We start from the raw sequence: 23,085 nt of genomic DNA on the forward strand, positions 1-23,085 counted from the left end.
TCCTCCTCCAAAAACTAGGTGCGTCTTTTGGTCTGGTGCGTCTTATAGAGCGAAAATACGGTAAGTAAAACTCACTGAGGGAAGTGAAACAACATAGGAGTAAATTTGCACAGTAGCATCAAACTTTGGTTATCCATATATTTCCATGCACATGAAAGCCTGCTGCAAAGGTGATGCAGTTAATGTGAAAAGAATGTAGTGGCCTTATTTTCACAGGTATTATGGGTCTCCCCTTCAAATGTTAGCACACCCTCCCAGTGAGCATTAGCTTCGTGAAGATCCAGGATAAGTGTGAGAAGCTGTTCTTGCACACTGGTTCTGTTTCCCCATCCTAATAAGATCGCTGGAGTGCTAAATCTCAAAATGAAAGAGAAGTACACTATGTGAGTTGGTGAAGAAGCATATTGAATATGTTTGAGCATCATCTAAAAAAAGGTACTTCTTTCATCTTTCCTGAACCTGCCTGCTCATCCCCTGATGACACATTGTCTAGGTATATGTTTTCGTTGTTGCTTTAGTTTGTATTGAAAATAGGTGTAGGTGTATACTGTTCTTCATTCAAAGTGGAGGTCAGCTAGCTATTTTATATCTGCTCTGCTTGTCATTTTGTATGTTTCAAAGTAAAGACTGGCTTGCTGCCAGATACCTTGTGAATATATAAGACACCTGGACCACTTGTGACAAGAAATGTTCAGACTATTTCCTAGATGCATCCTTTCTTGTGTTGGGCTGAAGTATTTGGTGGAGGTATTTTCAGTGATATTGGGATCAAAGTGGGCTGAATACTGGCGCTATTTTCAGGGGGTAAATAGTATGCATGGAGGGGCTGGAGACCTTTGCACATAGCTGTCAACTTTTCCCTTTTCTTGCGAGGAATCCTATTCGGAATAAGGGAATTTCCCTTTAAAAAAGGGGGAAAACGTTGACAGCTATGGCCTTTGCATGACTATATAAGGCTGTAAATTCTCCAACTTTTCCCTTCTTTACACATAAAGAGGCTAGGTGGGGCAGCACCCCCCCCCCAAACAGCAAGGCTCAAGGCGGATTACAACATGGGGGGAAATTATATGGTTCCATTGGGCAAGCTGAAACATTTGCACTGATGGAACTATTGGAAAAGCACAATGTGGAATTCCTCCCTTCAGAATTAAAATTTCCCTGTGCACCTGGTAAAACCTGACTACAGTGGTACCTCGGGTTACATACGCTTCAGGTTACAGACGCTTCAAGTTACAGACTCTGCTAACCCAGAAATAGTGCTTTAGGTTAAGAACTTTGCTTCAGGATGAGAACGGAAATTGTGCTCCAGTGGCGTGGCAGCAGCGGGAGGCCCCATTAGCTAAAGTGGTGCTTCAGGTTAAGAACAGTTTCAGGTTAAGAACAGACCTCCGGAAAGAATTAAGTTCTTAACCCGAGGTACAACTGTATCACCAAAAATCTTCAAATTTAGCTAACAGGCCCTCCATTATCTGACTCAAATCATGTAGATAATCGGTAGGAGGAAACAAGAAAACACCCCAAAAAGTGTCAGTTTAAACCAATTAAAAGCCTATCGCAGTGTCAAAAAAGGAACGGTGTATTAATCTCTCAAACTTCACCACCACCGATTGTTCCCTTAAGATGCACCAAATGGAGTGGTGCCTTCTGGGGACTTGCAGCGGCAAGAGCAGCCACTATACTGTAGTTGAAGGCAGACAGGGCCTTGCTCTCCCAGACCAGAGGGAAATGACAAATGAGCCAGAGAGAGAAGGTCTTGTCGCAGAAATCACAGCGAGATGGTCTCTGAGCACCTTCATGCTTGGCCTGCTGACCATTTTGATTTATATCACTGCAACCTTTTGCAAGGAGTCCTCACGTAACTGGAAGCTTAAAAAGGGCCAGCTTGAAAGAATGTTGTCAAGGTTGCCAGGCTAGAAGCTTGCCTAATTTAATTACATATAAATATACAGTGGCAGCTTTGACTCGTATTTATAGCCGGGTCACTTGAATATGGTAGGACTTGACTGGCATGGACATAAATAAAGTTACGGTGATAGATATATACATACACTAGAAGGGTTTATCTCCCTGCATGCGAGGCTAGTGAAAGCTCATAGATTATGGCCAGAGTCCAAAGGGCTTTGCCCTAAGCAGAGGAGAACCTTCTTTCCTCCTAAAAGCAAGTTCCTGTGCTGACTGAAAAACTGCCCACAAATTTTGGAAAATTCTCCTGTGCAAGAGGAGCTGCTGTTTAGAGAGCAGAAAAGTTAAGATAAATTCATATATGCAAAGGGACTCTATAGATCTCATATTTTGTTACTGCCTTGCATTCTGGTAGAGAAGAATTCCTCACAAAAGTGAAGTATCTTGTTCCACACCACCAATTGGTTTGAGATGTGCGCCACAGATTTCAACCCCCCAAAAGCATACTTTGAGAATGTCCCCAAATATTTTGTAATTGATTTAATGCATTTAATGCAAGGGACACCTCACAAAGTGACACACAAATGCCTCATCAAACTGCCCCCCCCCCAAAATGCAAAACACCATTTTAAATTTTTTAGCAGTATCCTAATAACGGTGGATTGAGCAGCCTACTTCTGCCCCATTTCTATTTCACTGGCAGTCAGTCACAGTCAGGTGGCACAAGGGGTCAGTACATCTGGCTGTTAATCAGAAGTTAGGTGGTTCAAGCCCACCATGGGTGGGATTCCTGCACTGCAGTGGTTTGGACTAAATGACCCTCTGTGTCCCTTCCAACTCTATGATTCTATGACTTCCAAGTCCCCCTTGTCTCACTTTGTGTAGATTTTTTTTTTTAAGAACACAGGAGAGGTCCACATTTAAATTGTATTCCCTTTGTATATACTTATTGCATTAAAAACACATTCCCAATCCATTTTCTTGTAAATTACGCAATCAGCACACATTTCTCGTATAAAATACTGTATTTTTCCGTGTATAAGACTATATTTCCCCCCAGTTTTTTAAAGTTTAAAATTGGGGGTCATCTTATACACAGAATGTTGCAATTAATTCTTTCTTAATTTTGGGCTCAAAAAATCGGGGTCGTCTTATACATAGGGGTGTCTTATACACGGAAAAATACGGTACATATTTTGTGCACCAAAACACCAGAGTAGCATATAATCTGATTGAAGGTTACATTCTGATCTGCAAGCAAGATTGGTCGCATTGAATGGGGTCAGTCCATTGCAAAAAGGGGACTCAATCAATTCTTCCTTCACTCGTACTTTTAATAATCTTGAAAATAGCTAGCATACAGACAGTCATCAGCTTGGCATTCTCCTGGGCACAGCATAGGCAAAATGAAAATAGGAACGCCATTGTTCTGTTGCTCTGCTAAAGTCAAACCACAAGAGCAATGGAGAAAAGAGAGGTTTTCAAAGCCTGTTTAAAATTTTACACTGATAGGGCTTGCCTGATCTCACGTGGAATTGATATACAATGGATACATAATACATGGGCAACTCTAGGGCCAGGCATCAATGGGCAAATTCCTCTTGGCTAGATTTGGAATTGGCTCAGTATTGACAAGCTTCCTTTAGCTAGTATTCAGAAAAAAGCTTGACTGCTTCCAAGAGTTCTGAAAAGACTCTATTGATGACGCATATGTGCTGACTATGCTCCATCCATGATCATTTTTGTATTCCTCTCTGCCATGAGAGAAAGGCATCTGGAAATTCACCCTCTTTCCTGAAAAGCACACTTGTGGAACAGGTGGGGAGGTTAGATCAAGGGTAACGAAGGTGGCGCTGGCCAGGTGTTGTTGGTTTCATCAGCCTCGGCCGGCATGGTCAATGGTTAGGAATGATGAAAGCTGTAGCGCAACAACATCAGAAAGGCACCATATTGACTATCTCTCTTTTCATATCGAAGAGATACAACAGGAAAATGAAAATATTTTCAAGGGAGAAAAAATCAGGACAACTGAATGACCGAAACAGAAAATACATAAGGCTGCTTAGACAGGTGGTTTGATCATGGAACATTTATTCCTCTGCAAGAGAGGCTTCCACTTTGCTTTTTTATATATAATTTTGGTGGGTGCAGGTTTATGAGCTCAGGCAATTGTTGTGAGGTTGCCAAGGGTGGTGCATGTGTTTTTCTTTGCTGTAAACGCTTCTCCAGCACTCTGCAGCCTCCCCAGCTGCCCATATCTGTGAAAAAGCCCCATGGAGTAATTTATGTCACAATGTGTTGCCCTGGGCTTTGATTGACATGCAGGTATGCAGTAAGGTGGCAGAGTGGACCATTGATGAGATAATTTTCAGCATGAAAGAAATGAAATCACAAACAGCCCTTGGTGGCCTCAAAAGTACAGTAAGCACAACAAAAACTCTGCATCCTTTCCCACCCATGAGGTTTTCACCAAAAATTTCTCTTCCCTTTCAACGTTATTTCAAGCAATTTCTTTTTCTAATGAATTTATGGAGATGGCTGGCAGGGAGAACTGACCAGCACAAGTACTAAGTGCAGCAGAAGAGGTAACAATATTTTAATGGTTGTGTTCTCTGCCTTCCTGTGGGTCTTCCAGTTTTATCAAAATTTGAACAGCTCTGTAGCTGTACAGAGGCCTGCGGCACCATGATGAAAATGTTGAAAAGATCCATGTATTGTGATGCTGCACTGGTATACTTGTTCACAAATCTCTTGTTCTGGCTCAGCAAGCTTTCAGTATGGCTATTTGTGAGGTTTCTGGAGTTTGTGATTTATTATGTGTCACAAAGTGGGCCAAATTTTTACTTTCAGAGTCACTGTACTGGCTAGGTTTTGTTTTGTTCTGTTCTGTTCTGTTCTGTTCCATATGCATGAACTGTGAACATTACTATGCTCATTCAGGACCCCTTTTCAATGTTGAAATCATAACATTTCTCCCTTCTTTATTTGACAGCATAGATTCCCCCTTTTAAGAAATCACTGTAGTTACCAACCCCTCCTGCCCCACATCCCTAAACTCCAGAAGACCATCATTATAATGCAGTACATCATCTGCTAAGCCTGTAATTGAAAGAGCTTCTGGTGCATGGAAAATGAGATTCAGGTGTATGAAGAAATCTGATGGGACATCACAGCACAGTCCCTTTAAAATGTCAACGGTCCCCTCTGTCTTCTGCCTGCTCTGTGTGACATTGCTGCCGAAAGAGTATAGATTGAGGGCAAGCTCATCGTAAATGAGTCCAATAATGGTGATTGATTTAGATGACAGTGTACTCAAAGGACCAGGTCCTAAGTGGGTAGAACTTGGCATAACACCATTAAATTCTGCATCTCATATTGGAGTTATAAATATCAAGAGCCAACGTCACACCTAGAGCAAGTAGGTCAGATTTCAGCGACTAGACTGGTATCCATTTTTACCATAATTATACAGATAGCCACTAATGTTAAAAGTTATAGTGCATTAATTGTTCCTATAGCTCTGAAAGCAAACGGCAATGTAAACAAAAGAAAGATTAATTGCAAACTTTTCATTTCTGAAGTTACCTTAATGCATAAACAGGGTTTGCTTTTTTTAGACAGGACTCAACCCCCAAACCTATTTCAGTGACTACACTCAGCATCATTCAGATGTGCTAATATTTTGAGGATATCTCCCAGTCCTTCCAAGCACTTTCCCTGGATATTGCCATTTCTGTTATGTAGTGAAAAAGGCTGTTCTGTGAATTTGCTAAATTGTTAGTGCAGAGAATGCCGTAAAGCATTTGCAAAGAACCTTTTCACATTGGTAGCTACAGGCTGATACCATGACAATGGAATGAGCTAAATTGAATTATTTAGTTTGGTCTAAACTAGTTTAAGAATCAGTTATTAATTTATGACCTACAATTCTCAGATAACTCTGGAAAATGTAGTTCTGCAAGCACTGCTGGTGGTTAGGAATCTCTGAGAATTGTCTGCACCTTACTACTATTTCAAGGATTCTTTGAGAGAAGCCAGAAAAGTTGAAGTGGTATAAAATATATGTTAGTCAGAGGCTCCATTTTGTTTTTCATTCAGGACTAAGGATATGTGTACATTTCTTCCTTGGTCAGAACATGGATTCTTATTTACATGTTGGCATTTATAATATTTGTACATTACTCTATTGAGTTGTGTGTCTTTTTAGTAGAATGAAAGCAGGTTTATACAAAAATATGATGGACGTGTGGGTGGACTACTCTTCATTGCAGTACATGGGAAATTAAGGCAACAGCTGTTTGCCATTTTGTCTGCTTAATACATTATAAATGCCAGTTGTTGCAATTCTGTGGTCTCAAGGCACATTTGTAAATCTCACTACTGTTGTTGGAAATCAAATATTACTTCGATAAGGCACGCCAGGCTTAGGGAATGGGCCATAGCTCAGTGGTAGCGCACAGAAGGTCCAAGTTTTGAGGAAGAGCCATAGACCATGTGCCACTACTTCAGAATACAGCTAAAGGACCACATCACTGAATTGTTTCTCTAGCCACATAGAACTCTTCCAAATAATTGGTATATAAAGGGAAAGCTGTACTCAGGACAATGTACATGATGTGCTATCATAGAATTGTAGATTTGGAAGGTACCCTGAGAATCATCTAGTCCAGGGGTCTGCAACCTTTAAGACAAAAAGAGCCACTTGGACCCGTTTCCAAAGGAAAAAAAAACTGGGAGCCACAAAACAAGCCAGATGTAAATAACCACACATTCTTCCCCTTCCCCCATTCTCTCTCTTTTCCCTGAGTCTATTTCAGATAGCAAAGAGGGGTATGGTACCTCTCATATCCATTTTTTGCAAAGCACCATGTGCATAGAGGGCATTATACAAATTAATACATAGAAAAGTGTCTGTCCCTCCCTGCAGTTCAACTCCCTCTCTTTTTACTAACAACACATATCCATTCCTTCTGCTGGTGCAACTTTCTCATCATTTCTACATAGCAGCATTTATAAACCAGTGCTAGAGAAACTGGGTGAAAGGAAGGTGAGAGGGAAGAGATATGAATATTTATGTGTGTATATGTATACATACATACACCTACACAATTACAGGTTTGAAGCCAACTTAAAATAAAAAGAGCTGGTAAGCAAAGGAATCTGTGGTGCTTTCCATGGGGATCCGGGGACATGTCAGCTAATACTCTTCCCTTTCTTCTTCATTTGCTTGTCTCTGCAGCAAATCTCGAGGGGGAAGGGGGAAGGGCAGGAATTGCATAAGCACGAGAGAACGGGGAAAATCCTGCATGCAGGATTTTGGTGCCTAACAGCCCCCCCCCCCGCAATTGCTCTCCTGCTCCCCCGCCTCTCCTGCTGGCTACCTCTGGACCCCCTCCTCATCACTGACTAATTCACCCCTTCCTCCCTGACAGGGAGGGCAGGCCCATTTTGTGGTTCACCTCAGGTGCTCTCCCTCAACTCGGTGGCCACTCAGAAGCATGGCACGGAAAAGGATCCCGAAGCACCACCGCCACCCCTCTCTCTCTCTCACACACACACACACACACACAAAAACCCCACCCCGCCATTTCCCTCGAGCGCACGCTCTCTCTCCCTCGCCTCAGGTGCCTCGCGCGCGGGGCTGAGGAGAGCGTGGCCTGGGTGGGCGGCTCTTGACCTCACACGGCGCGCGGGGCCTGAGGGCGGGCGGGCTGCGGACAGCGAAAGGGAGCGCGCCTGCGTGTGGACGCGCCTGTGTGTGGCCGGTGGTGGCAGTGGCAGCCGCGTCCACCTGAGGGGAGAACCGCTGCTGCGCCCTGGCACGCCTTCCTGCCGCCGCCCTCCTCCTCTTCTTCCTCGCTCCCTGCACCATGAGGGAAGAGGCGCCCCGGAGCCGCGGCAAAGGTGTAGAAGAGCCACATGCGGCTCCGGAGCCGCGGGTTGCCGACCTCTGATCTAGTCCAACAATGCATATTCCTGCAATGCATTATGTTTATATGGACTGTTCTGCACATATTGTATATGGACATTATTCAGTTATGAAAACTCATCTGTGTCTTCTGCAGAAGTACAATCCCAGAAAACCTATACCCAGTGGTTTTTGTGTGTGATGGCGTTCGCCATTATGGAGTACTGTCACCTCTTTTTTGCTGTCCTGGGCAGCCTCCCCCCCCCCCCCCAGCACCCATGGCATTTTTATGAAGATATGTACCAGTACCTCAGTTTTTATCAGAAAAGGAAAACACTGCCTGTGCCAGGTTTTGTTTCTTAACTTGTAGATCACCCATAAATAAATCCCATTGAACCCAAGTTTGCTGATTCACTAGTTGCAATGCTTAAGAGAGGATTCCTTCATTACTATGATGTAGTGAAACAAGCCTCCAGGCACACATCTGCAATATATTGGTGCTTTGCGTTAATCAGTTCCCAAGATCCCATAGCTATATTAGGAATGGCATTCGCGACCACAGTAGGGCAATGAACGAAATCAGTAGCCTCTTCTAATTTGCAGCAATCGGACTATCCCAGTTTAACTATTCACATATTATGGCATTCCATGATGGACTCAAGCAGCAGCACTAATTAAAGCACAATGTGCAATCAAGTTTTAAATAACATTGAAATAAACTGTTTATATAGCACTTTATGTAACGCACCATGAATACACTAGGATCATGCTCTTAGTTAATTTGATACGGTGAATGTTACATTGCATAAAGCTGGAAAGTGCTCGTAAAGATCGGGCATTTTTCAGTAGCTTTTGTACAACATGGGATCTTCATTTATCCTTTTTATCCATTTACTTTACTTCTTATATCTGCTAGCCACTTTATTGCTAAGTTCTCCCCTATAGACTTAGCGAAGCCTGAAATGTCATTAATGAAACACGACTTACAATAATAATAATAAAAATCCCAAGAGGGTAAGATCAAAATTGCAAATAGAAACAGTCAAACACTACTTTGGGGCATTGCATTATTTCAATTGCTCTTGCTTTTCATAAAATGTGAATAAATATAATTTTTTTTAGCTTTTCATTCATGATTTCCCTAATGGGTACAGATTGTAGTATAAATACTTTGTTACAATATTTGTTACTTGGAAGGACGGTTACATTTGAATTAGCTCCAGTTTAATCAATGAAATTAATCAAAAGTTGCTTCTGAATGAGTTTCAAACTCTAGGGATAAAAAAGAAAGTTGCCGTAATCCAAAAACCCATGCTTTAGTGGCAGGGAGTGGGTATCAAGGGATGTGTTGTTTTCCCATTCATTTCTATGGAAGCAGAAGCTCCATTCATGCCTTTCTCTGCAATCTAATAGCCCCTTCATCCATCAACATGAATGAGGTTGCCCTTGTGGTCAGGAGAGGATGCTGCACCTATGGGAGCCAAATCCAGAGATCACTGGATCAACCTGTTTACTAAATCAAATATAGTGTTTTCTTATGCTATACAGATAAAGACCGTTGGCATTCTCTTTGCTGCTGCAGTAAAACAATAGCATTCCAGACCTAGGGTCTAATTACTTTACCATGCCAGTGGGACAATCAACCTGCCCTCTTTCCCGCTTTTCAAAAATCATGTGCAGTTTGCTTCTTTCAGGAGGTTGCTACCAGTGACATGCCTTGGAGGCAGCAGCATAATGCTTTGCTGTGAGAGGTACATCAGTAAACTAATTTTGGCATCGGAAGGAACACTCAGTCAGCCTGTTGCCTTATCAGAATGCTTGCAGATATACCATCTCCAGCGATCTTAATATGTATATTTATATCATCTCCTCCCTCTGTTGTCAGAGTTTGCCAGTTATGTGCCCAACTAATCATCCTCAGTATCGGTAAGAATCATCCTGCCCTCTGCAAAACACCACAGGGCAATTTGAGATCTTAGTACATCACAAAACAAAAATTCCTGTTTTCAAAACAGATGCCTGCCTTAACTAATAAAAATTGAGATGTCGGACATACGCATCCATTGCCTCCCAACCCATCTCAAGTGCAGTTCAATCATGACTCTGTCTTCTGCTTAGTCTCTTCGGCGCACTTTGCATCCCACTAGATGTGCCTTGTTTTGCACGAGGTCTTTCCCTGGAGCAGGAGGCTGTGAGATGCCATCGAGCTGATTGAAAGTGACTTGCTGCTTGACAATTTAGCCTGGCTGTTTCCAGGGGGCATGTGCGTGTCTATTAAAATCACACACACACACGCAAAAGTTAATATGCAATCCAGCTATAGCTGTTAAATCATTCATTTGGAAGCAAGCCTCTGGTCTTTCAGGCTGTGTGAGTAAACAAGCCCTTTTCTGATGCCTCATTCTGCCCATCCCACCTCAAAAAACCCCACTCATCCAGGTGGCATTAAAAACATTGCATTGCAGTAGCAGTGAAAGAAGGAGCAGTCTTCCCATAGATGGACAGCCCTCCTGCTTTCTCTCTCTCTCTTTAAACAAAGTGGGAGAGGACCAATTCTCCCGTTGGCCTCATGCCAAGAGATGGGACAGGGCTGGCTGTAAGGCCATATGGTGTCATGGTAGAAGCTTTGTTGAGTGAGCTATTTATGGCCAGGCTCCACCTCCTCTAGACATAGTCAATCAGTCCAGCACTTGTCATTCCACCCTTGGTACAACGTGAGAGGTTTCCGCTTGTCAAATATATTTTTTTGCCACATAAGAATATATATATATTTTCCTTTTAAAGCTACATGTTGGTCCTGAGACTGAACTGGTGAGCACCTTGAGGAGAAGGACAGAGGCACTGGGAGACTCACTCACCAAGGCTGTGGGGCTTGGGGACGTGGACAGGAATAGGGCTGGACATACCCATAAAATCTGTCCTTGGAAATATGGTGGCCATGCCAGCTCTCAAACTGGGGTTGAGACCACAAATGCAACAGCCTGATACCCCTGACAGGAAGCAGAGTGCCCATCCCCCCCATAGACGCAGAGCAAAGCCTTCCCTGATTGCGATAGAAGTTGTGACAAATTATATCTTCATTAGTTCCTAACTGCAGTATTGCTACTAGGAAAGCAAAACCTCCACAGCTCCAAGTCTCTGTTGTACATATGAGTAAAATTCCTGCTCAGCCTTGTCAATCAGTGCTTAACGTCTGTTCATAGCAATAACAAACAGCTCTTCTACGGAAGCTGGGCCAGGAAGTTTGTAATGGCCATGCTGAAGCCAAAACCTTGGTTCTCCGCTTGTGACCAAGGAGCAGAATTACTTTCACACACAGAGAAAGGGAGAGGTTGGTGCTCCTGGTGCTGCTCATTGCCTTTGAGGAGCAAGGCCTGCCCAGCCTGCTTGTATTTGGTCATGGTATAAGTGATTCTGCCTGCCTCTATGCAGACAAGGACCCATGCTGCATCCTGTATAATGGAAAACATAGGTTAACAGCATGAATCCTTGGGGCAAGATGTGTAGGTTCCTTATAGCAACTGGAAATTAATTGCACAGTAACATGATAATCTAGAGAGACTTTAATACTTCAGATCAAAGCAGATTTAAGCTGAACTTTCTCAGTAGTAAATGATTTACAATTGGCAGTAGTTGAAGCTCAAAGCCAGAACAGTGTGTTGAGCAGGGATTACACTGTGATCCCAAAGAATACAAGGTCAAACAAATAAATTCTTCATTCAAACACAATCAGGAAATTGACTTTGATGAGTAAGCACAAAGAGCACCGAAGAAAGCATGTGCTGTCAGAGTCTGAATGCCAACCAGTCTAAAATCAGGATCAGGAAAGCGCTGGACGGCTTCAGTGAAGTTGCAAATATACCTCCAAGATTTGCCTTCCCTGCCTTTGAAGATGTTATTTAAAAGTCTGATGTGTCTTCACTACAAAAGCAGAGGTTTGCCATTATGCTCACTTCCCTCACCCTTAAGATAACAACAAGGTTGCCTGTAGGTACAACTGTTCAATTCATTAATGATTTTCTTTCATCTACCACAAAGCAAAGGAACCAGAACGGTTAGTTGCTGTATACCCTTGTCTGCTCAGATCAGTATTTACAGAATCCCATATTTAAAGTTGGAACCCTACATACTACTTTCTGGCACTCTGAGTTTGTTGCACCAGCTCTTCTTCTCAGACTTCACTAAGGCAAAGTGCCATAGGTCATCCTTGGTTACACATTGCTCCCAGGAAACAAATACTCCTTGTGCCTCTCATATCCATGCAGATTTTCATTTTTCATTAGCACATCAGTAGTTCATGCCATCTCTTTCAGCAACAGAATCAATCATTTGCATTCAGAAACTGGAGTGAGGTATACCCCTCCCACCTGCAAGCATCTTCTCAACCCACAGGGGATGGGCTATGAGCATAAAAGAAGTGCTGAGAGCAATAATTTAAAATTATCTTGGCAAATCAGTCTACTCTTTTAATGAACATTGTTTTCTGTTCCATTGGGAGGACACCAGCAAGGGAGGAAGATAACAGGGCATCTTACATTTTATGTCAATGAGCTCTCCTACTGTAACCGTGAAGTAAATGAGGTGTGAAAAAGCAATGTTTTTGTTTCTATCTTTTCCCTTTATCTGATTGAATTACAGCAGGAAAGGTGTCTTGGGACAATCCAGATAGGGAAGTTTCAGGTTTTATAGTTCCAGTCCGTCATAGGCTATTACACCGGTTCTCTAAGTAATACAACTAAACTGCAATAGCAATCATGGGGTCACTGTGTTTAAAATAGGGCTGAGGAAAAAAGGGGGGGAATCAACTGTTTCCCAACCCGGTTTTTCTTGTGTTGGAAAGTGTCTGCTGAACTTAAAAAGCGATAACTGCTTTAATTCCATTCTATGAGTTGCTATTTCCAGTCTTCCTCTTCTTTGCAATCAGCTGGTAGGACACAAGACTCTTCTTCTTGGGATCATGGGTTCAAGCTCCATACTGGGCAAAAGATTCCTGCATTGTAGGGGGTTGGACTAGATGACCCTTGTGGTCCTTCCAACTCTACAATTCTATCATTCTATCACTGTTTTCATTTGCCCTCCATTTGCCTTCATGGACATTTAATTTGATGATGTTGCACTGAGCACATAGCCGACAATTGAATGAAAATGTGTTGGCACAGGAGAAGGAAGGCAAGTCCAGAAGATCAATATCTGCCAGATTGGGGAAGGGGGACGTTAGGACTGATAGGAAGGAAAGACACTTAATAGCTATGGATAGGCTGTTCCAAATTAACTGGACCAGGTGATTAGCAGAACTTGTTAATTACTTTGAAGGTGGCCAATGTAAGTTGCGAAAAATTCCAATAAAATTCAAATTCTCTCAGTCATCAAGATTTAATCTTGAATGAAGGATTGGACCTGAGACATAGAGGTCTACTGTGACAAACCCACCCCACATATTTTTATGCAGAACAACAGTACCATCTGCAGCATCTTGGATCTGGCACTCATCCTGAATAAGCAGTACCCTGGGTTTTTTACCTCCAGTGCATATTCTGAGTTTAATCAATTCCCACCCCTCACAATAACGCAACAGGTCTGAAAGTGAAAGTTCTTCTGTAATGAAAGTTAAAGACTTATTACTTGGCTTATTATTTTGATACCTGTATCCTACTTTATTTTTTAATGTCTACAGAGGCCTTTCTTTGTCTGGCAAGTAGGGTATAAATTAATTAACTAATAATAGTTAAATCAATCGCTTCTTGTCCTTTTGTCTAAGATCAACTAATAATGGTTAAATCCATCTTGTTTTGCAGGTTGTGTGATGACACCACCTCTGACATGTTATTTAAAGAAAATCCAGGTCTGTCACCGCACTCAAATTTTGGCACAGCAAAATCCAGATTAGCTAGCAACATAGCTTAGCGAAGCCGCTGACAGTGGAAGCAAAGAAGGAAAATGGTGCCAGGAAGAATCAAGCAACCGTCAGAAGAACAAAAAGGCGCCAGGTGGCACTGAAAGAATGTCAGCCTTTCAGTAAGTCACGTTGAATGTGCTACTTTTGAAGCAAATATCAAAACTAGAGCATTTTCAGCCTCAGGGCTCCATTCCCTACTGGGCATGTGCCATGTGGAAGTGGTGGATGGAGCCAAAACTGGATGGGGCAGGGAATATAAGATTTTAATCTTGTACAGGAGACTAGTGCCTGCACACACATATCCCTCTCTAATCTCCAGCCTGGCAAAAGTCATCATCAGTGTTCAAGGACACATTCCAGCTAAGCCAAAACATGTACAGCCAGTATGAAGCAAGGTCCTGGTGAGGGATGTGCCCAAGGGTTGGACAGAGAGATCTGGAGGGCCACGTTTGGTCCCTGGTCTTGAAGTTCCCCACCTCATCATTTCCATATTTTGCATTGTTTGTGTTATGATAATATCTGTGTTATGGGAGGTACATTTTAAACGCAGGGTCTGCTAGGTTCAGGTGCTATTTTCTTCAACGGCAAAGAAAGTTTTACGTTTCATTTTGAAAACCGAGTAGGAAATTCTATTAAAGTGCAAAAGGAATCCAGCCATTGCTAATGAACATTTTCGCAAAACAAAAGATAAACTTTTTCCACATCTCATTTGATTTGTACTATTGCCTTTGCACTCTTGAGTGCACAAAGACAGCAGCTTTTACCTGCCAACCAAATAATTTAAATGGCAGAAACGTTAATCATCAAAACAAACACACACTATTAACTGCTTGAGGGAGTATCTTAAATGAGCGAGATGGTGAAGAAAACAACAGCATTTGCTGCTACTGAACTTGCAAATCCTCTGGGGTTTCATCAGAAGCCTGTATGCATGTTTCTGACTGCAGTATCTGACGTATTACATGCAGGCAGAGGGCTGGAAGAAAAAGGGGAAACGCCCTATTTTGTTCTCTGCTCTTCATTCCCCTTTAATTCTCAGTGGAATATTCATGGCTTATAATTCCTAACTCAGTTATAACATGCACATATGGATGATTAGTAGGAATCAGTGACACTGTAATTAAACTTCCAATGTAGCTTCTCTTGGGAAGGCTATAATGAAGGGCCATATCTCACAGATAGAGCCTATGTATGGCAGGCAGAAGGTCCCAGCTTCCATCCATGATATCTCCAGCCCCCCAAAAATAGGAAAATAAAATTAAAAGGGGTAATGTGTCAGGTGATGATAAAGACCTGTGCTGGGAAGCTACTGCCAATCATAAGAATATAATATAAGAAGATCCTGCTGGATCAGGCCAATGGTCCAACTAGTCCAGCATCTTATCCTCACTTTGGTCAACAAGATGTCTGTGGGAAACGGGCAAGCAGGACCTGAACACAAAGCATTCACCCATTCACTGTGGCTTCCAGCAACTGCTATCAAGAAGGGTTACTGCCTTCAACCATAGTCATCATGGCTAATTTGTTGTTGTTGTTTAGTCGTTTAGTCGTGTCCGACTCTTTGTGATCCCATGGACCAGAGCACGCCAGGCACGCCTGTCTTCCACTGCCTCCCGCAGTTTGGTCAGACTCATGTTTGTAGCTTCGAGAACACTGTCCAACCACCTCGTCCTCTGTTGTCCCCTTCTCCTTGTGCCCTCCATCTTTCCCAACATCAGGGTCTTTTCCAGGGAGTCTTCTCTTCTCATGAGGTGGCCAAAGTATTGGAGCCTCAGCTTCACGATCTGTCCTTCCAGTGAGCACTCAGGGCTGATTTCCTTAAGAATGGATAGGTTTGATCTTCTTGCAGTCCATGGGACTCTCAAGAGTCTCCTCCAGCACCATAATTCAAAAGCATCAATTCTTCAGCGATCAGCCTTCTTTATGGTCTAGCTCTCACTTCCATACATCACTACCGGGAAAACCATAGCTTTTACTATACGGACCTTTGTCGGCAAGGTGATGTCTCTGCTTTTTAAGATGCTGTATAGGTTTGCCATCGCCTTTCTCCCAAGGAGCAGGCGTCTTTTAATTTCGTGGCTGCTGTCACCATCTGCAGTGATCATCATGGCTAATAGGCAATATCAACTTTCCAGGTAACGAGATACTTATATGTCATAGGAAACACTGAGGAAATATACAGACAGAAACCAGGATCGTTAACCAAGTCAATACAGCTTCACATTTCATGTTCAGGTGGATGAAGGTATTCTCCCTGAAATCAAAACCAGTAGCTACAGCTGTACCTTCATGCATGCCTATCTGACCCAGGATGTCTTTTTCAATTTCAACCTGTTATTCTAGCCCCAAAGTCAGTGTTGATGCTGGTTTTTACTTCCAAATAAACCACCAAATCAAAGAAGCTTACTAATGGGTAGTTTATGATCATTGATTAATTTCAGTCAACAAACCTGCTGTCAAAACACATTAAAGTTGAGTTAGTGGTCACTTCAGCTATTTTTAGAAGAAGGGTTGGGCCAATAAAATAGGGGTGAAGGTCAATAATTACATAGGGAGTGCACTGAAAGCGATAACCGGCAATATTTTCACATGGCAAAGATGAAGGGAAACTGTTGATTCATCTGCAGCGCTGCCTCTAGAAAGGATATTGATTCACCTGCCAGCTGAATGCCTTTGATATAAGGTGAATGCTTGGCTTTTGCATCTGTAGCCCTAAGCACTTTGATGAGTATGATTCAGTGTTATGGCTTCGGAGGCATCACAGCTAGGTTTGGTTCTACTGTTTTCATTCTCTCACAGTGAAAGCAGGGGCACGGCCATGACCGAGGGATGGAAGCAGTCTGGGGAACAGTTTTCCAACAATCTGACACATTTAAGGTCCATTCCAATGTTACTTTTTGTGGCTTGGGAACTCTACAACTTGGCTTCTGACTCTTGTAGGAACTGAATAGGAAGTGGAAATCCATGGTCACATACTGAGGAATCATGCTGTAGCTTCTTCCTCTGCCAACATGGGAATTACCCTAAATGTCACCTTGAAAAATGTATGCAGAAACAAAAGCCAGCTGAAAAACAGGTTCGGGGATGACACTATAAATGGCTCCCCTTTGTAATCTCGGGAAGAAATCACTATGCAATCAATTGCCATCACATTTTGAGTTTCCTTCAAAGGGGTGGAGAAACTCACAGTATAGCGATGGTATCACATCACACAGCTAAATTACCAGATGTTACAAGTAAAGGGGGAGAACAAATCACAGAACAGGTATTTTCAATAGCAGCATCTTGCCTGTTAGAACATTGCAGTCTCACCCTCCAATTAAACAGACTGCAATCCCCCTTCGTCTCCAACACCTTACCATGGCCGTCTTGCCAAGATAGGACATTCACACCTCTAATTTAAAATATTTATCCCATACATTTGCCACATTCATTGTGGCTGATTATTTTTAAACTGTTTTTTGACCCAGACAAACAAGTCAATCCAAAATAAGAGAACTATCCAGAGCGGATGCCATTTCCCCAATTGTTATACCAAGGGGCTTCGTCTCATCTGACATCAGAAAGGAACATATACAATTAAATGTGCTGAAAATCAGGGTGATAATCTTACATAATGCCCAATTTGTTGTTGCTTAGGTCTAGGGTAGAAGAATTAGTAACATGAGTCACATTTCACTGTTTTGAACCACAGGCTTCTGCTTGACAAAGGTGCTTTCCTCTTGCTACATATCACACCAGAACACATTTGCGCTGCTCTGTAATGTGTTGAAAACATCAACATTTTTGCTCCGATAATGTAGTAACATACCGGTAGCAGCATGATGGAAGACCCACTTTGTCACATGCTTCAGTATCCTTCTGCCCTATTTTTTATAGAATGAGAAACATTTCCAATTATTTAATGTTATATTAACTTCCCGTTTGCCTCATCCGGCTTTGATTTATTGTACAGCTTCTTGCCAGAACTGCTGATTCCCTATAAATCACTGCATGCAAATCAATAAAATGAAATCAAACAAATCAAGGGACCAAACAATATTTCATTACCTCTATTTTTACTGTTTCATATAAACTTAATTAAAGTTTCAGATTAATTAAATTTAGTTGTCACCAGCACTGCTGCATATAAACGACTTAGCTTCTATTTCTTCTGCGGCACTCTGGGGTGGGGGGAATAGCAAAGCAGCACTGGCAATTCTGCAAAAGAATGCTTAGTAATTTCTCTTCTGCTTTGGCCTCTTGAAGATAATTGACAGCAAGCTTGGAGCTCAACATCTCCACAGCTCCACAGCACAAGTTCTGCTACTGGCTACTTACGTACATATATCTCACCTGTGCATTTTCTCTGGTCTGAAAGAAAAAGGTAAATTTTGTGTGGGCATATGAATGGCAGATTAAACAACATGTTATATGCACGAATGTCCGAGGTTCGTTGTCATGCTCTTCCATACTCTATCCTGCATACCTAGATTTGTAAGTTCTGGCCTGTTTTATTGCTCATAGGGAAGGAAGATTCCCTACATATGATTTGTAACAATCCTTGCTCTGTTATGTCAAGGACAGCTGCCACTGAATGCAAGATACTAGAATTTCAGTGCTGAACATTTGGTGTATCTCTCACCACCTGAGTGATTGCCATCTCTTGGAGAAAGGAACATTTCTACAGATCCATTTGACTCTTGCCCTGAATATATTTTTATTTCTAATGTTCCTTATGCAAGAAGAGGCTTGAATGCTGGCTTGGCTTGCTGCCATTTTGCTGCTTTGTTGTTTCTCTATAAGTGTGTGGAGGTTGGTGGTTCGATGGCCCCACCTTCTTCTGGGCTCCTCGAACTCTGCAAGATTCAAAGACTTATTGCAACACTTGGAGGGGCATTTAGAAAAAAACAGATGGAATCCAGCAGATCTACCAAGGAAGGATTGAATACACCCCCAACTGACTTTTGGAACAAATTTATTCTGACAAATCAGGAGGAAGAAAAGTTGATCTCTTCCACCACCCCATTGCATTTGTTGTTGTTATTACATATCTTTCAACGTGTAGGTACCTTGCAACTATCACTTAATCATCCTCACACTGAACGATGAAAACATGATTACCGTATTTTTTGCTCTATAAGACTCACTTTTTCCCTCCTAAAAAGTAAGGGGAAATGTGTGTGCGTCTTATGGAGCGAATGCAGGCTGCGCAGCTATCCCAGAAGCTAGAACAGCAAGAGGGATTGCTGCTTTCACTGCACAGAGATCCCTCTTGCTGTTCTGGCTTCTGAGATTCAGAATATTTTTTTTCTTGTTTTCCTCCTCCAAAAACTAGGTGCGTCTTGTGGTCTGGTGCGTCTTATAGAGTGAAAAATACGGTATTTCCGTTTTACAGAAGGCTGGAAATACTGCTTCCGCTGAGTGGTCTGGTTGACACCTAATTCTACAACCCAATACACTGTTACTTGGAAGTAAATCTCATTGAACTCAATAGGACTTACAGCTAGTGCATTTTTACAGGGGGTACTCAAGGGTACGTAGTACCAGCGCCTAATTTTTTGGTTGGTGTTAAAATGTGTGACACTTACTGTAACAACTTCATGGTGAGTACCGGCACCTATTTTTCTAGAAACAAAGCACTGCTTACACTCGAATAGCAAGGCATAGGATTGTGCAGTATATTAGCTGAAGAAGCAGCTTCATGGCTACCAACTAGGGCTGGTATATGGATAGCTTTGCCCTTCTTCTACTGTTGAAGCCAGTATGCCTTAATACCAGGTGTGGTTACACTCAGATCCTGGCTTGCAGGTTTCCCATACACAATTGGATGCCCATTGTGAGAAAAGGATGCTGGACTAGAAGGGTCTCTGGCCTCATCCACATCGGGGCTCTTAGGTTCTTGATGCAATTGCTACCACTCTCAGCACCACCTGTGTTTCACCCCACATTATTCAGAAGGGTCCCATGACCTCCTCACTCCTGGAGAAGCTTCTTGGTAGTGCAGGTATCTGCTGTGGGGAGAAGGGGACAGCAAACTTTCCTTCCATGGTCTTCCTTAAGTTAACCCCTATCCTAAAAATACAATCCATACATACTTACCTGGGACTAAGTCCCATTGAACTCAACAGGGCTTTCTGCGGAGTAGATTCATATAGGATTTCATTTTTAGTATCCAAATCAAAGCCATTTTGATGGCCGTTTACAAGAGCTTATTGAAACGTTTTGCACACAACTTCTTAGACTAACTGATTTTGCGCTGGTTTGTCGTTTGAGGTTGAGCTGCGCGCCTGTTCGCAGTTAAAACGCTTAACTCCAGCTGACTGCTATCCATCTTCTCAATTGGATTCTTACAACTTAAAACACTTTCTATTGTGAAGCAAGAGGGGGAATGGCCGGATACATTGGAAGCCATAATGGAAAAGATAAGTGAACTCAAGCATCCACATATTTGGATATGAGAGGCTAAGGCGAGAGAAAGCCTTAGTATACAATTCCCTTACAAAGAAAAAACCCCAGTCCTTTCAACATTATGTGGTTAAGCTTTCTGGGGAGTTCTATAAAAATAAAATGATGCAATTTGAAAGCAGACAAATATTCTCAACTTCCCCAGGAACAGTACATTTGCTATGCTTAGCTATTTTAGTCGATCTAATTTGGTTCTGTAAATGCAAGGAAGCTGTTCAAATACTACCACCATTTGCCTACAATTCTCCGCATTTAGTGCTATTTGTTTTATCCTGAAATTCTTCTAGCTTTGAAGTTGCCCTATATGTGCATGCAAATGTACACTTCAGGAAGCAAATACGGTAGCTGCCTATCTATGTAAATCTGAAAACGAGGGTCTTGAAGAGTGGAATTCTCCCCCTCATTTGAGTTTAACGCACACTTACCATACATTATTTTAAAAAATGTTGACATTCCGATTGACATTACTTTCATCATTTCCTGCCCCCAATGCATCCTTGCTTACAATTAAAAAGTACAAGTTTATAATGCTAAACAATTTATTCCCTCATCTCTCCATCCTTCTCTCTCTTGGTTTTATCCTTTACTTCCCATCTTGCCAATACGCCTATAGAGAAGAAAATGTTGCATTAATGCCCACTCTACCTCTGTGCTCTTGTTTGCTACTGCTTTGGGGCACCATCTTTCCTTTCCTTTTTCTGCTGCCACCTCTTTCCATACCAAACACATTTAATATCTCTCCTTGATGCATTAGGAAATTCATTACGGCCACACAGGCCTGCCAAGATGCATCTTGTAATGCAGGTAAATACGTGCAACCCCCCCCTCCCCAGTTTAGTACTGATTGCATGTTATCTAGCTGTGCACAACTACAGCTGGATTGGAGTAATGACATACAGCGGTGTTGTAATTGTCGCTGGGCTGATATATCACCAACGCGCCCCCCCCCCAAAAAAGAAAAAGCGTGAGATGGTAGTGGGTTGTGTGGTGTAAAATGTTCCTCCAGGCTCATTGTACTTGTTTTCCATTTCTTTTGGAGTCTTGATGATCCACCTCTCTGCTGCACAAGTTTGCCTCAACGTGAAGGAATGCTTGCTGGTTTCCAGCCAGGCCCTTGGGGCTGCAGATTGCCCATGCGATACAGGGCTATACTCCGGACTCAGCACGGGAAAGGAGAACATGTCCTAGGCAACACCTTTAACACCTTTCCTTCTTCCTGCTCTGTGCCATAGGCAAACTTTGCCTAGTTGCCATAGGCAAACTTCTCTACTGCATCCCACCTGCCAATTGCAGCTTGGTCAACAAAGGGGACGCGGGTGGCGCTGTGGGTTAAACCACAGAGCCTAGGACTTGCCAATCAGTAGGTCAGCGGTTCGAATCCCCGCGACGGGGTGAGCTCTCATTGCTCGGTTCCTGCTCCTGCCAACCTAGCATTTCAAAAGCACATCAAAGTGCAAGTAGATAAATAGGTACCGCTCCGGCGGGAAAGGAAACGGCGTTTCCGTTCGCTCTCTGGTTCGCCAGAAGCGGCTTAGTTATGCCGGCCACATGACCCGGAAGCCGTACGCCGGCTCCCTCAGCCAATAAAGCGAGATGAGTGCCGTAACCCAGAGTCGGTCACGACCGGACCTAATGGTCAGGTGTCCCTTTACCTTTTACAACAAGAGTTTCAGTGGCATCTATTTTAGAAGGCCGGATTAAGGCTTCAGCCCCCTAATCAAAATACACACCATATAAAATTGCTTCTTATTGGCATTGATCCAACAAACATCTTTTTCGTTATTTGTAAAGTCTCCCCCTCCAAAAATGCCCCACTTTCAGCTAAGTCATACTGGTGTGGCACATGGAAGTAGAGGAGGAAACCTGTGTCTCTGTCTGCCATTGATACCTGAACAAGAGAGATAGTTAAAGCCTGCTGATGTTAATGGGTGGATTAAGTACAGTGGTACTTCGGGTTAAGTATTTAATTCATTCCGGAGGTCCGTTCTTAACCTGAAATTGTTCTTAACCTGAAGCACCACTTCAGCTAATGGGGCCTCTCGCTGTCACCGCGCCACTGCCGCACGATTTCTATTCTTATCCTGAAGCAAAGTTCTTAACCCAAGATAATATTTCTGGGTTAGCGGAGTCTGTAACCTGAAGCGTATGTAACCCGAGGTACCACTGTATATGCTTTCAAAAGGTTGATACCTCTGTTACATCTACCTGTCTGTTGACTTTATTGGTATTTTTTTAAATGAATGTTTTATATTTTATGTATAAACCACTTAGAGGTTTATTTAAATTATTAAGTAGAATATAAATTTTGTTAAAAAAAATAAGTTCCCCACTAAATGAGAGAGACTTGAAACTGCTCACCTTTGACTAGGGCATGCCCACAGGTTTTTATTTTTTGTGGAAGCTGGGGCGGAAAAATACAGCCTTGAAATATTACAGAGGTTGTATAATATTTTGTGTTCAAGACAGGGGGAAACAGCTGTCAGTGGAAAAAGACATCAGCAGGAGATGTTTACCAAAGAGATAATGGAGCTGAAACTGACAGAAGCTTAAGGATGAGCAGCGTCTTTTAAAAGTCTACCTGTTTCATGTTCCCCTGATCCCTCTGTGTGAAAGAAAGTCCTTCAAAGGCATACTAATCCCTTAAGTAAGTGAGCTTTTGCACTTAAAAAAATGGGGAGAAGCAAGCAAGTATGGTACAAGGGAATGATGCTTTGACGGGCATTGGAGGAAAGTGACATATTCCTACAATTCCTCATGCAAAGTGGTCTCACTGAAGCCACTGAGAGTAGATTTACTGGGATTTCGGGTCATGCATTCATTTTCTGAGTCCAGTAGGTTAAGTTTCAGCAACAGCTAAATGAACTGGGGGAGGATGGAAGGAGAGAGCTGATTTCGTGAGTTGCTTGTTTGATTAAGTAATTATATTAAATCC

General features: G+C 42.5%; 1 long non-coding RNA gene across 1 annotated transcript in view; it reads left to right on the forward strand.

Annotated features, from left to right (window-relative positions):
* Positions 1–4,354: 4,354 nt before the first annotated feature.
* The window catches only part of LOC308479374, a 41,376-nt gene continuing 22,645 nt past the window's right edge, over positions 4,355–23,085 (forward strand). Inside the window, exons 1-2 of the long non-coding RNA XR_013987650.1 lie at positions 4,355–4,487; positions 13,606–13,825. This is a non-coding gene — a long non-coding RNA (uncharacterized lncRNA). The remainder of the gene's footprint in view (positions 4,488–13,605; positions 13,826–23,085) is intronic.

The sequence above is a fragment of the Podarcis pityusensis genome, assembly GCF_964106645.2.
Source record: "Podarcis pityusensis genome assembly, chromosome: 1".
Lineage (NCBI taxonomy): Eukaryota > Metazoa > Chordata > Lepidosauria > Squamata > Lacertidae > Podarcis > Podarcis pityusensis.